Genomic DNA, 16,367 nt, shown 5'->3' on the forward strand with positions numbered 1-16,367 from the left:
GAGGTGGAAGGTAATAGGTTGCAAATGAGTTGGGTTAAAACGTGAGAATAGCTTTGTAACTGAAAAAGCGAGTAACAGTAACATAAGCAACATAGGGACGCTCACATAAGAAGCTCAGACATTTGCAATAGCAAAATCAGAGCGTGAAATTCAGATTAGCCCTCCCCAGGCTGTGAGAGGAAGGGGGTATCGCAAGACTTGGCATGGCTAAAGGTGTAACCTGTTTTATTTGGCCCCTGAAAAATTTTAACAGATGGTGGGACCAGCTGTCTTTTTCAGCCATTTAATAAACTCTTCGGTGGTAACAGTTTGGAAAGTGGGGGTTTTTCGTTTTAGGCCAGAGGAGAAAATAAAGAAATCTGTCCCAAATTGTCTTTGCCAAGTAGTAAAGCCTAGAAACATTATGAAAAGTTAAAGGGGAAAAAATCTAATCGGCTATACTATTCTCATTATGTTGTTTAAGGGAGCTGCAACAAAAACAAATTCCTCTCTGCCAAATTGGGTGACTAACTACTGGCAAAATGTATTTTGTATATCCGGGATTTTAATTTTGGTCTTTCAGAAAGAGATGGCTGATTATTCTGTTTAGTGCTCATTGACAAGTTAACAGCACTTTAACCCAACTACCACACAACATTATAAAACATTTGTTAGAAGTTAGCACTCATAGGACGTAAATACTTTGTCCTAATGAACTAAGGAGTGAATTTTATCCAGTTTGCATAATTGGTCTAAAACAGCATAGAACTCTCCTAATCGTGTCATGTGAATTACAGAGCCCAGCTCCAGACCTCAGGGAATGGGAAAAATTCTCATGTTAATTTATCTTCAGAACAGGATCTGAGAGATTTTGCAATTATGTAAAATAGGCATTGTTTTTTCCATAGATAAAATGGCAACTCTCAATTATGGGAGAAAGAGTTTACTTACAAAGATTCTCCCTAATGGCTATACTCTTTTTGCAAATGCTCATGACTCCTGGCTGAGCATCATCCACTTCCACTTAACAAAACTTTGTTCTGCCCCCGGGCCTACATACTATCTCTATATGTCCCAAGTAAATTGCAGCAATAAAATGTAAACTCTTTTTAAGTTAAGAGAGATATGACACCTTTGGACAACTGAAGGGTTTGCAGCCTTCATTGTATCTAGCAAATCTCTTTTGTTTATAGCTTCCAGCTCGCCTCCTTTCTGGGTTGCTAGTGATGTTTGCCTTCTTAAGCACTTAGTAAAGAATAGGTGGTTGAGAAAAGAAAAATAAATAAATCTACCTGGAGTGAAGCATATAGTCATTAAGCTCGCTACCAAAATTAACAGACTGCCACTTCTAATCTGCCAATTACCATGATTTGTGCATTGCCTTAGACAAATTACAGTTCTTCCTTTAGGGGGTCCTTTCTCTAGTCTGTAACAGCAGACTACCATTCATTCAGCACATCCTTAACGAGCCCCTACTATGCTCCAAGCACTGTGCCAGGAGCTAAAATATCAAAGTGACGAAGACAGACAAGATCCCTCTCTCTGGAGGGAGTTTATTCAGCCTCCTGCCTTCACTGGGTAAGGAATGAGAGAAAGGTTATCAACGTAATGGCCTCCCACAGAAGGCCTTCAGGAAGAGCAGTGGACGCAATTTCAAGTTCATCCCAGCAATCCTCAGCAAAGTGCCCGGCTTTGCCATGGAACGTTTTAGTTTTCCAGCCACTGATTTCAGACAGATGTCACAAGCCCCTGACTAAAGTATGCTTATCTGGTTGTTACATGTGTCTAGAAATTATAGTATTTTCTTTACACATTACAAAGTTCTCTACTAAACTTTAGGAATAAGTAGTTTCAAGTGGGAAAAATAAAGATACAGAGCCTTACTTTATAAAAATAAAAACTTTAACACCATCTGAAAATTAAATTGATCTTGGGGCTAGAAGGCAGATACTTTCAACTACTTCTAGACTCTACCTCCAAAATTGTAATGCCTTTATTTCCCATGAACTACTTATAAGTATCAATGTCAGTTTGAATACTGACAGCAATTCTGTCAGATTTCCCAGAATGTAGGAATGTAATTCACCCTGAATACAAGAAAATAAATGAAGACATTCATGTGAAATTCAACTAAACCTAGGCTGGAAAATTCATTTGTATTTTTCTTTTAATATCATTGAATCAACAGGTCATCTGGGATTAGTAAACATGGAATTTAGGGCTATTTGTAAGCTTTTGTGTTTTCAGGTCAACAAAGTTAGGATCCTTGTCTGGCTGCAAGGCAACTGCCCCAGACGTTGCTGCCTAGGCCAAGGTCTTAGACACCCAGGCACAGGACATTTTCTGCTGTGCTATCCATGTCACCTTCACAAATGCCAGGTGTATCTGCAGCAGTGGCCATGGCCAAGCAGTGACCAGAAGAGTAGCCCATGGAAAACCTCACCAAAACTAGTAATTCCTAGGAATAATCTCAGTGACACCCTAGTAGCAGTTCTGGTAATACAGTAAGTTGACATATTTATGCTGCTTCCTTAATGCTCCTCATAAATAAATGCTACATTTTACATCACTTTTTCTACTAAAAAGTGTCTTGCAAAGACAAAGCAATATTTAATGAAAAGCAGGAATGATGAACTAATGAAGCCCATTAAAAAGTGATAAATAAATACCAACCTTTAAATTCTCTAAACATTGTTGAGGAATGTCATTACTTTCAGAATTCTTCAAATATCCAGGAAACTAAAAGAAGAAAAATAGTGCAAGAACCCTTTATATCAGGCATTTCTAATAGGGTAAATTATTTTCTTAAATTGCATAATCAGTAACAGTTAAATTCTTAACATTTAAAGGAATGATTTAACAAATTAGTTAACGAAATAATAGTATATGTGAAAATTTATTTTCAGTTTCATTGCTGTAATCAATTACAAACATTCAAACGGTATTGAGTCCTTGACAAAGTGATTATCAATTTCATTAGTATTGTTTAAAACATTTTTATTCAATATTTGCTGTGTGCCAAATTTATTTGGGACAAAGAGCCTTAAAAAATGCTAAAGATGACAGAGAAAATAAAAATAGAAGACAACAAGAAAGAGGGGAAAAAAGAAGGAAAGAGGATATTACTACTCAATATCAAAATATACTGGAAGATTACAAAAAGAAAAAGTGTTTTGCACCAAAATAGAGAAATCAAACAAGAAAGATATGACATAAACACAAGTATATCCAAGTATTTCTTATGCAGGTGAAATTTCAAAGCAATCAAGAAATGATTAAATAAATGGTGCTAGAAAAATTAAATTTGGGAGAAAATTAAAATTCATCCTTGTCAAGAACAGTGAGGGCCTCAGGCTTTTTACCTACTTTCAAACTACCAAGTTAGCCTGTTATAGTTTCATGGATGTTGGCAGAAGGCACAAGATTCCTGGGTCAGAGACAAAAATGTAGGAGCAGTGGCCGGGAAGTCAGAATTTGCACCAGTTTCCCGAGCCTCCAGTCCCACAGGGTGATGTGAAAAGGGCCAGGTGCCTACCTGCAGGCAGTGGAGTGGATTACAGGAGAGGAACCCCAAGTTTATGGCACTGGATTCTTATAATGAGCAGGAAGCCTGCCCAATCTTTGCCCTTGATGGAGGTATTATTTTTATTATAAGCACAAGCTACCAAACTGCCTTCTGCTCCTGAGGGTATACTATCTCTATTTTCCAAGGCTGTTCACTATATAAACAATCCCTGAAAAAATAGTTAGGACAAAGGCACAGCCTTTGCTCACAAGACACACAGGCCTGTGCTAACACACATGGAGAGCTATCTCCCAACAGTCACTAACTAGTGCTTTATTGTAATGGAATTCTAGAAAAATTAAAGAGTTCAATGTAAAAAAAAAAAGAACAAGAAGAAAAAGAAACTATGAAAAACTAGGAGAAAGCGCAGTGCCTGTGGCTCAGTGGGGGTACGGTGGCAGCCCCATACACTGAGGGTGGTGGGTTCGAACCTGACCCCGGCCAAACTGCAACAAAAAAATAGCCAGGCTATTGTTGTAGTGGGCACCTGTAGTCCCAGCTACTCAGGAGGCTGAGGCAAGACAGTTGGAGGTTGCTGTGAGCTGTGACATCACAGCCCTCTACTGAGGGCGAAAAATTGAGACTATGTCTCTAAAAAAAAAAAAAACACTAGGAGAAAATATATATGAATGCTTCTAAACTTTTCAGGTAGGGAACCTTTCTAAACATAATATCGAAAACAGCTTAAAGGAAGAAGATTAATATATTTTGCTACATAGAAATTTAAAACATCATCACGTCAAAGACATTGTGAGATAAAGCGCACTGGGGAAAAGGAAAGTTACCATTTAATGTGTACTGAGTTTCAATTTGGGAAGATGAAAAGTTTCTGGAAAAGCATGGTGGTGATGGTTGCCCAACATTGTTAACATATTTAATACCACTAAACTATACACTTAAAAATGTTTAAATGGTAAATTGTATGGCACATATATTTTGCAATAAAAATACTGTCAAATATGAAGTTCCGAGTATAAGCTAGAAATAAAATTGGTTGCATATGTGGTAAAGGTTAACTACTATTTTTTCATTCAACAAATATGTATCAACTGCAATGGTGGACTAAGAATACAAAGGAAATCGAGACATTACGATCTTACCTTCAAGGACAATAAGGAGCTCCTACAAACTCACACCCCAATAAAGAAATGAAGAAAAGAGGGATGTACAGGCAATTCACAAAAGGATACAAATTGATCTATATGAAAAAGTATTCACCATTTCTAGCAATAACATAGAAATTATAAACAAAATACCATTTTTAGTTTTAGAAAGGCATTTTTTTCTCTAAGTGCTTAGTGTTCATAAAGATACTGGGAAAGGGGTGCCCCCGTACTCTGCTAGTCTGAGTACGAATTGACATGAACTTCGCCTGCAACCTCAGTGTATGTTTAAGAAGCCTTAAAACCGTGCTGACTCCGGGGCCAGCACTTTTCCTGATAGGAAGGCATCTCGGGGAGAATGGGCTAAAAAATGTACAAAACGTTGTTCTTTATAGAATGATATATAATAGCAAAGAAACAATCTACACATTCAAAATTGCAGCATTAATTAGGTAGGGTGCAGCCACATAATAGAGTAGTATACAGTCTTTAAAATGATTTTTAAAGGTGGGGAAAATAAGCCTGGCTATAAAAAGAGGGAAAAAATAACACTACTATTAATTTTCATACAAGCTTATGTAGCCACAAAAAAATATTAGAAAGATTTATAGGAGAAGGTTAGTGATGTTTGTCTTTCTGCGTTGCGTGTTTAATAGGAGTTATTAGGAACAAAATGTTGAAGGGAAGAAATTAGCTGGCTCTTTTCACTTCGATTTGTATCATTTATATTTGAGCAAACCTACTTACAATTTAGTTCATTCTCTGATGCAAAATGCTTTTCTGTGTAATCTTTTTAACACCGTCCAATCTGTTTTAAATCTTTCTGTTTCCTGTTAAAAGGTTCTAGGGATGGACTCTCCATCAGTCATCTAGAGGAAAGTCCCTATAAACTGTATAATTAAGATAATGAATAAATTATGGCACATTACCATAGTGGACCATTGCACAACTATTAGAAATTACAACTACCTACAGTACTTCAATGTATTGAAGCCTTGGAGATGATAGATTTAAAGATAATTGCAGGTGTGCCCGAGATGAAATGATGAATAACAGGCCGACGTTTACTTTAGTGTTTTCATTTGAACTTTCAATAAATACAAGAAAGGGCTTCGTGAGACTCAGAAATGGATTAATGTGAGAGAGAACCTTCATGATTTAGGCCAGGACACATCGGGGCTCACCTGCATCTTGTGGAGTCACCACAGCCTCAGTCTTGCCAGCTCAAGAAGTTTAATCTGCCTACCAAGGGATCAATGAATGTTCTGGCTCTGGAAGACCAGTAAATATAATTTAATTGTTTTCAGAATGTTATAAGTCAAGAGTCTTTTCTTCTCATGAAGTCTCACCAAAGTCCAGGAAACACAGAGTGTTCTAGTCCCCATGAAAGCAGAGTGTGGAGGGCCCAGCTCCTCATTTCAGGCTTCCCAGTCCTGAGGCACCTCTGCCAAGCCCCAGGCTTTTAGGCAAGTTTAAACCTTTGCCTAATATTCCAGAAGAGGGATTTTAAAAACAAACAGTGATTTAGTGTCAATAACACAAATCTCATGGCTCAGTGCCCATAGCTCAGTGAGTAGGGCGCTGGCCACATACACTGAGGTGGGCGAGTTCTAGCCCGGGCCCGGGCCTGCTAAACAACAATAACAACTGCAACCAAAAAAAAGCTGGGCGTTGTGGTGGGTGCCTATAGTCCCAGCTACTTGGGAGGCTGAGGCAAGAGAATCTCTTAAGCCAAAGAGTTTGAGGTTTCTGTGAGCTGTGACACTCTACCAAGGGCGACATAGTGAGACTCTGTCTCAAAGAGAAAAAATCACAGTAAACTCTAAAAAGATCAAGTTAAGATAACAAGTTGGACTGGCACCGTGGCTGCCCAGTGCTGGTGGTTCACACCTATAATTCCAGCACTCTGGGAGGCCGAGGTGGGTGGATTGCTTGAGCTCAGTAGTTCAAGACCAGCCTAAGCAAGAGTGAGACCCCCATCTCTACTAGAAATAGAAAAGCTAGCCGGGCATGGTGGTTGGCTCCTGTAGTCCCAGCTACTTGGGAGGCTGAGGCAAGCAGATTGCTCAAGCCCAAGAGTTTGACACCACAGCACTCTATCCAGGGCAACAGAGTGAGACTCTGTCTCAAAGAAAAACAAAAGATGACTATTTGGGGAGTATGAAGTCAATAGGGGAGCTGTAGATACATTTTCCGAAGGCTGGGTGAGAAACCCCTGCATTTTAGCCACACAAGCCAAGTATGTGCTCGCAGAGCTCCAAACTCTACATTCCAAGCTTATTGATCAGCCTCCAAGGGTGGAGCCAGGAGTCTGCACGGAGACAAGGGAAAGAAAAGGTGTGGCGTCATGGTGGCCTGGTGCACCAGCTCCTTCAGCTGTCCTCCTAGAAGGCAGAACTGTTGGGTCAGGCCAGCTGAACACAGTCTTCTCATGACTGACAAATGCTTCATCCTTCAAGATTGTTTCCAATAATTCGCCTCCATCGCCATCATCCTCTGGCCTTACAACATTGTCTCACGGCAGACAAAATACTGCTAATTAGAACATTGCTTATTCTGCTTCAGTCACCTGTTCACATGAGAGTTAGGAGAAAACATCAGTCTCGTCAGTTTTTGCAAATCATTTCTGAGGATAGTCTGAGAGACTTCTAAAAATGCAACAATTTCATACATATTGATGTTATTTCAATTTCTTCTTATGTTCCTAATTTGGGGTATGCAGTCTATTTAGGTTAGGAAAATCTGTGTACATGTTAATAAAAAATACCTTAAAATTGAACGTCTAATAGAAAACAAGAACAAAATACTTCAAAACTCCTTTCCCTCCTGGAATTCTCTTTTCTTTGACTGAAATAAAAACTTCTAAACAAAAGGTAATGTCCAAGGCACTGATTTATTTCATTTCTGACAGCAAAATCTAGGGCCTAAAACTTTGCATTAATTACATTATTCTTTTGATAATAAAAGAGATGCATCTGACTATTTGAAACAGTTGTGGCCAGATGGAAGTATAATGAAAAAATGACAGTATCTATGAGAGTTGTTGGATTGACTGCTCTGGAACCAGAACTTGAGATTTCTCTGCAAAACAGAGCGTAAGCAGGTTTTATCTCTGGTTGCCCAAGCTTTGTCACTGAGCCTCAGCCTTGTCCTGCTGGGGCCACCAGCTCCAGGTGGAAGAGCAATTTGGTCTCCTCTCGACTTAATCCTCGCCTGTCTGTGGAGACCTCACTGAGGGTGCCAATTGTAAGGATGGCTCTTGGTTTCAAACACCTGTCCACTAGGAACTGAACTACACCCCCAACTTCCTTTCATGCAGCCACAACGCAGACATCAGATGGTGGCAACTTCTGGTCCCTCCTGAGCAGATCGGTTACATGGTGTCCAACAGCTCCCTGCTACAACTTCACTATTTTCCAGACATTTATCAGAGTGTGGGATTTTAAATGTAGACTAAAATAGCAAGCAAAATCTTTGGGAAGCCTTGCCAGGATCATAAGCAACATGAGTACACTTTCCTTTATTGCTTTATTCTCGTTGTATCATTTGTATTTTTTGACATTCATTTTATGCATTATTCTAAGCCCTTTACATCTATAAACTGTTTCAATCCTCATAACTCCATAAACTTCAATCCCCATAACTCCATGAGGCTCATGAGGCACAGAAAGCTTAAGTAAAGCATCCAGGGTCACACAGTGGTAAGTGGAAGGGCAGTGCTGAAGGTGTAACACCAGTTATTTTCCAGTTTACAGATAAATGCAAGTGCTGAGAGATTACTAGATTTACCCCGTCACACAGCTTGAACGTGCCTCTTCTAACTTGAAGTCCTAACTTGCTCTGTTCTTACAGTTGTTGTGATCTTGTGTTGAACCCTTCTGGATCCCCCCAGCCTGTGGTGTTTAAACCTAAGTGCTAACTGTATGGCCTGATAGCCTTGAAATTCTCAGCAGGAACAATCAGTGAGTAACTCCAGGCTCTGCTTTCTGCCCAGGCTTCCTTAGCCTCAACCACCCTGAATAAGCACCTCCCCGGGAAACTACGTGGGGTCAAAATCCTTTCCTGCCACACACACTAACAGGACCCTTGGATCCTACATTTGTTGATTCATTCAATGTATATTTAATGGGAACCTACCGACAAGCACCGTGCTAAGGACCAGGACCAGGATACAATGTGAACCAGACACACACACAGTCCCTGCCTCCAAGGAGCCCGCAGGAACTTACAGAGGCAATTCTAATATCCTGGAAGAATGTGCCCCAAGAGGAACAGGTAAGCTGGGGTATTGCAGTGTGCAGCAAAGGGGCAAAAACCAGTGGAAGGTTCTCAAGAGGAAATGCCTTCCACCCTCAGACCCCCTGCACTGAGGTCCATAGCAGGACACCAATACAAAAACTCATTACGGTTTGTGTGTGGGACCCAGGCAATCCATTGTTAACAGCCATGACATGATCTAAGTTCGGTTTCCAGCACAAGTGTAATAAGCTGTAACATTTATTGAGCTATGTTCTAAGCCTCTATATCAATGTTTTTCAACTTTTTGTATCTCGCAGCACATTTGAACCTATAGTTAAACTTACATGGCATACTTAAATTATGCTGATCAAAAAAAAGAGTGAAAAAAAGAGTATACTTACTGTGCTTTGAATTTCTTTTGAAAATAAGTTATTTAATGATCTTTAAAAATTTTCTCAGCACACGTAAGATCCTCTTGCAGCACACAAGTGTGCCACAGCATACGGGTTGAAAAATATCTGCTCTGAATGTGTTAGATTCAGATACAGATGAGCTTCTGAGACCTTGAGAAGTTAAGCCAGCAGATGCTAGAGACAGACTTTGAGCCCAGGGAGACTGAGCCAAGAACCGTGCTCGTATTTACTCTGATGCACTTGCTACCATAAGCACAATGTCACACGGGGGGATTAATAAATAGGGGATCTGGTAGGCACTTTTTTACTTTCCCCTTAGTCCAAAGGTTCTTAGTCCTGCTTTTCTTTGGAATTAAGCTGGGAAACTTTATTAAAATGAAGAAATGAAAACACGTCTTCAAACACACACACACACACACACGTGTATGTTTATAGCAACTTTATTTGTAACAACCCCAAACTGGAAACACCCAAAATGTCTTTCAGTAAGGCGAACGGATCAACTGTAGCATCTCCTACAGCAGAATACTACTCAGCAGTAAAAAAGAACAATCAATACATGCAACAATTCCAGTGGGCATTATGTTGAGTGGAAAAAGTCCATTTCCAAGGTCACATGCTGTAAAATTCCACTTACATGTTATTCTCCAGTTGATAAAATGAGACAAACTAGATTACTGGAGGCAGTGGAATGTGGGGTGTATCTGTGACTATGATGGTGTGGCAGGGAGGAGACCTGCAGTAACGGGGGCTTTCCATGTCTTGATTGCAGTGATGGCTACACTGCACACACATGTGATAAAATGTCATAGAGCTATACACACACATTGTACCAATGCCAGTTTCCTGGTTTACTGTTGTAGTATGGAAGAAGATGAAGGCTACATGGGACATCTCCCCACTATTTTTTACAACTTGCTGTGAATCTCTTTTTCAAAATAAAAGTAAAAAATGAAAATAACAGTGCTTGGGCTTCTGATTCTGATTTAATTATTCTGGGTGGAGTTTGGATGTCACATTGAAAACTTCCTTCCTGAAATGAATCTGCAGCCGGAGTTAAGCAGCTGCGAGCCAGTGATGGGAATCCTAAGGTTGGAGGCACTCTTTTGAGTTGAGATACTGTCTTCAAGAGACTCTGATAGAAGGTCTATAAGAGGAAACATGAGGTTCACTAGCTGTCACTTAGCCAAGGACAGGTCCCTGAGAGGTCAGGACACCAGACACATCCTTATTACTTGGCGGGGTGGTGGAGGATGGGAATAAAAGGATGTCCTAGGGCAGGAGCGAGGAGCTAGCAGCAGCACAAATTCCCACTTCTCTCACTTGTCCAGTCTTCCTGCTGGTGGTACCTCTAAAGTCCAAGCTCAGATCCCCACAGAAGACCCTAGGTCCTGCATTAAGACACTTTCCTCTCCTGGAAGCCACAGTTCCCCCTTCTAGTTTCAGGACCCTGTCTATTTTATCTCTCCATTGCCTGATAGAAAGGGTGGCTGAGTCCCAGATAGCCACGCTGTTTACCCTGTGATAAACTTTCTCTGGAACAGATCTAGCAGAGAAAGGTGCCAAGCATGTTTTTACCACCTTGCACCCAGTGTATCTAACATTTTCAAAGGAGTTATTAGATTGGTATTGATTAAGAGCAGGTCAGAAAATCAACTGCTTACGTTTGGCAGCCGGCAGCTGAGGTTTCTGCTGGAAGTCTCCAAAAGCTCCCAAAGGATTTCAAATCCAGGACAGAAATAGATATTGGGTGTCTGAAGCCTCCCTGTTTCCCTGGGCCCGCTAGAGAGATGGAAGCCACACGTGTGCCCCGCATTAGCACAGTGGCCACCCACAGAGCCTCTGGAATGCATTTTCTGGTAGCTGCTCTGGGTAAGTGGCAGACTTCCTGGCCTCCTCTTTTTCTTTCCTTTTTTTTTTATAGCCTCTTGGCTGTCAGTGTGCAGAGATGTTCTGGCAGCTGGGGACCTGCCTTGGGGCAGATTTGGGGTCGGAGTCCTGAGGAGTGACTTTGTTCTCTTAAGTACCATTGTCATCTGACTCACCTATTACTGAGAATAATTTGCTAATTTTGGCCATAAAAACAAGTTCTTAGACAATCTCCAGTAATGTGTCTTTTCATGTCCTTCTGGGGAGCATTTTCCTGCCTCCTCTTTGTTTGATATGGAAATGAGCCTGATAGCTTTCTAGCCAGCCAGGAGTTGAACATGGGAGAGAAAGAAAATTGTGTCCACCATAAAGGTGGCTTCTGCTTTCTTCCGTAAGTCTTTGAAGAATTAGTTCTTGGAAAACAAAGTCTCTCAAAACAAATGAACATCTGATTAGAGTTCCCACGAGCATGCACGAGTAGCTGGGGGTGGGGGCTGCCTCTAAAACATACAAATTACGTAAAAAAAAAAAAAAAAAAACATACAAATTACGTAATGGGTGGCCTGATTATGAATCATCTGAGACAAAGCTTCCTGGTTAAAGACATTAACCGGGGCTTGGCACCTGTAGCTCAGTGGCTAGGGCGCCAACCACATACGCCGGAGCCGGAGGGTTCGAATCCAGTCTGAGCCTGCTGAACAACAATGACAACTACAACCAAAAAATAGCTGGGTGTGTGGCGGGCGCCTGTAGTCCCAGCTACTCAGGAGGCTGAGACAGGAGAATCGCTTAAGCCCAAAAGTTGGAGGTTGCTGTGAGGCTGTGATGCTACAGCACTCTACCGAGAGCGACATAGTAAGACTCTGGTTCAAAAAAAAAGAAAAAGAAATTAACTGGGTTAAGAAGGTAAAATCATCATCAATCATGCAAATCTATGGATTCACAGTCATATTGTTTGGCCAAGGCAGATTTACTGCTAAATACCCGCAGCAACTACAGACACATGAGGCTGAGACCAGGCAAAAGTGGACATACGTCTTTGGTCTGGGCATCCCACTTCTGTTCTCTCCTGGGTTAAGACATTACCGCTCTACCCCACGGTCCCAGCAATCCACCTGTCTGCTCAGTTTCTGCTGCCAAACAAAGCTTCCGATAAAACCACTTACACTCCTTAAAGTGTTGGCTGAGCATGCTTTAATGGGCTGAAGCATCAATCTGATACCTCAGTGGGCACCGGCAATTTAAGACTTCTTAAAGCTGTTGTCCTATTTTCAGGAATTTCAAGCATCAGTAGACAGGTGGGGGACATTAGAGAACACTATGGTTTTTCATTAAACTTAGTTTAACGGAGGAGGTGGGCCTGAAGTAAACTTAATTTAGCTGTTCTAGGGAAGAGGTATTTTTTATTCACTAGCACCTTTCATTTTTTTTATTTTATTTTACTTCATTTTTTATTTTTTTATTATTATTTTTTGTGACAGAGTCTCACTCGGTCACCCTGGGGTTGAGTGTTTGACCTCATAGCTCACAGCAACCACAAACTCCTGGGCTCAAGCGATCCTCTTGCCTCAACCTCCCAAGTAGCTAGAATTATAGGTGCCGAGCACAACATCTGGCTAGTTTTTCTATTTTTAGTAGAGATGGGGTCTCACTGCTGCTCAGGCTGGTCTCGAACTCCTAAACTCCAGCAGTCCACCTGCTTCAGGCTCTCAGCACCACCACCTTTTAAAGCCCGGGTTTTGTACCATCACCAAGTTCCTATCTGACCCCTCTTCTTTCTCCTCCCCTCCTTGTCAGCCTTCCCTCTCCCCTTCTCCCACCCCCTCCTCCTATCCTAACCCGCTCCCCTAGCTCTGCCTCCACATTCCCACATGCGCATTTCATTGTCCAGCACTCAGGCTATTTTTCCTTCTACTTTATGGTATTTTAAGCCCTGCAATCTTTGTTTTAGGATTTCCTATAATGCAGCCCCTCTTCTCCTGTGGTAGAAAGAGTATTGGTGTTAAATCTCCTAAGAACCTGGCTTCTGGCCCAGACTCCCACTCTAACTTGCTGGGTGGCCTTGCATGAGTCACTTAAGGTCTCTGGCCCTCAGCCCCCATATCTGTAAAATAATAGATCAAATGTTTAGGTCTGTCCCTACTCTAAAATTTTATGATCCTATCTACTTTCAGGAGGAAGGTTTCTTTTATTTGTTTTTTTGTTGTTGTTGTTTGTTTTTTGGTTTTTTTGAGACACAGCCTCAAGCTGCTGCCCTGGGTAGAGTGCTGTGACATCACAACTCACAGCAACCTCCAACTCCTGGGCTCAAGCGATTCTCCCACCTCCACCTCCCAAGTAGGTGGGACTACAGGCGCCCGCCACAACGCCTGACTATTTTTTGGTTGCAGTCGTCATTGTCGTTTGGCAGGTCCACGTTGGATTCGAACCCGCCAGCTCAGGTGTATGTGACTGGCACCTTAGCCACTTGAGCCACAGGCACCAAGCCCAAGGTTTCTTTTTAAAAGTGGCAATACATCATCCTTAAAAAGGGAAATCTTGACACATGCTACAACACGGAGGAACTTTGAGGACACTGTACAAAGCAAAATACGGTAATACACACAAAAAGAACAAATCTGTGTGACTCCACTTATGTGAGGTATCGGAAGTAGTCAAATTCATAAAACTGAAAGTAGGGGGATAGTTGCCAAGGGCTGGGAAGGGGATAAAATAGTAGTTGTTTAATCAGTACAAAGTTTCATTTTGTCTAATGAACAAATTCAAAATCTTGGTTCCATAACGTGAATATACTTAAGACTGCTGAAATTGCTAACATGGTAAATTTTGTTGTATGTTTTATCACAATTAAAATTCTTTTTTAAAAAAGAAAAAACTTCACAAACTTCATGTATATATTTTTTACAGGTGTTATGATTATGTTGTTGGAACAGAAAAAAAAAAAAGAGCAGAAAATGTGTCCCTTATTCACTGATGAAGAAAATGAGGTCCAGAGTCGAGGTGCCTTGCCCCGGCTTACACGTCTATGCCTACATGTGTGCACAGGGGTTGGACTTACTGTTTGGTAATCAAAAATGGGAATGTTAAAGAACTCAGCAGTTGCCCTGTACTCCTTTTAGAAGAAAATGCTGTTAACTGTTCACATTATGCCAAGAGAGCACAACAATAATTTTGTCAATTATGAATCAGGTTAGCAGAGAACAAAATACACAGGTATTTTACAAAACTTTTCCTTTTAGATTCAAATTTAAAGTTGAATAAGTTGTTGACATCTGAAGAGTGATATTACTATTCCAGCAAATGATGTGGAAAGTTATTAAAACCTTCTTCTGGTCCTGTCACACGAGTACAGGGTGTGACTCACTTGGCAGAGGCTCCCTGGTAAAAGAAGATGAAGAGGATGCCCCGGTCCCCAGCAGGCACACAGGCGTGTGTGTTGGGAGGGCAGGTATTGGCCTGCTTTGGGCCACACTGAGATGCCCCCAGCTGGGGTTTAGCTTTGCTTCTGCCCCAAAGGCATTTACTGAAAGTGCTTTATAATAAGGTACCTTTCTAAAATAACAAGAAAAAGTAATGCTGTCTGCATCTTAAAAACTCATCCTACAGGGCAGCACCTGTGGCTCAAAGGAGTAAGGCACCAGCCCCATATATGGAAGGTGGTGGGTTCAAACCCAGCCCAGCCAAAAAAAAAAACAAACAAACAACAACAACAACAAAAAAAAAACAAACTCATCCTAACTAAACAAGCAAATGTTGTGGTTGAAATAACAATTATTTAAAAGGCACACCTAAGTTAGGAGAATGGCCCGAAGGTATTCAAAAATCATTGAATATAAAACTAATGAGCAGCCCAGCCTGAGCAAGAGCCAGACCCCATCTCTAAAAGTAGCTGGATATTGTGGTCAGCACTGGTAGTCCCAGATACTTGGGAGGCTGAGGCAAGAGGATTGCTTGAGCCCAAGAATTTGAGGTTGCTATGAGCTGTGATGACATGATACTCTACCAAGGGTGACCAAGTGAGACTCTGTCTAAAAAAAAAAAAAAAAAAACTAGCATACTTTGAGAACACACACACTCAAAAATAATTAAATCATAAACTAGTTGCTAGAGAAACTAGAAAAGGTGACACTGCCCCTCTCAAAAAATGCTTCTCCAAAATCATGGGTTAAGAATTTGGACAGTACAGAGCACAGAGAGAAGAGAGAATGGCTCTTCTCTTCCCCTTTCCATGATGTCTGGCACCTTAGCTAGAGTGATCCACAGAGCTGGAAGCCGGAATCACCTGAAGGATTCTTCATTCACTCGTTGGTTCCTGGAATGACTCAAAGCCTGGGTGGGTTCTGCTAGGACTGTTGACCAGAGCACCTGCTGATCTTCACACAGCTGGATTCCAAGAGGGAATGTTCTGGAGGGAACATCTGAGGGTGAGAATTACAAGAGAACCAGATGGAAGCCACTGGCCTTCAGAAGTCACCTCTGCTGTATTCTGTTGGTGATAAGTGAGTTACTATGGCCAGCTAGATCATGGGATGTGAGATATTGTCATGGTCATCTGTAGAAAATACAGTTCTGCCCCAACAACATGAAATGACAGTTGAGAGATAATGAAGGATTTGACTAAAAAGTAGAAGTGGAAAGAGAAAGGACACACAAGACTTGGACACAGCATGGAAGTAGAACTAGCAGGGATGGAAGTGGGAATAAAGAAGGAGGAAGCCCAGGTGAGTCTGAATTCCACCAGTGAGAAACCCTGGGAAGACAAGAGGTTTGAAAGGCCGGAAGAGGTGGGAAAGGTGAGGTCAGTTTGAGAACTCATCCTAGAAGAAGTGCTGCATTCCTCATTGCTGAATCTCTCTACAGTCACTTTCGAGGTACTCCCCTTGGGAAGCTATGTACCAATGCCAGCACCTCGTCTACCCTTCCAAGCAATTTTAGAATTCTTTTTCTGGAATGGACATCAGAGCTGTCATTAGCCACAAGATGACCAAAGGTAGTACTTTGAAGGTGAACCTGGTGATGTTCAGCAATGAGGCAGGGAGCACTTTTTCTAGGATGAGTGCATGAACCTGATTGTCAGTCCTCAATGACAACAGTTCTGATTGCCATTCTAGAAAAAGAGGTCCAAAATTGCTCTGAAAGGTGGACTAAACACTGACATCAGTGTATAGCTTTCCAAGGTGAGTACCTTAGAGATGACTG

Source organism: Nycticebus coucang, chromosome 7 (genome assembly GCF_027406575.1).
Source record: "Nycticebus coucang isolate mNycCou1 chromosome 7, mNycCou1.pri, whole genome shotgun sequence".
Classification (NCBI taxonomy): domain Eukaryota; kingdom Metazoa; phylum Chordata; class Mammalia; order Primates; family Lorisidae; genus Nycticebus; species Nycticebus coucang.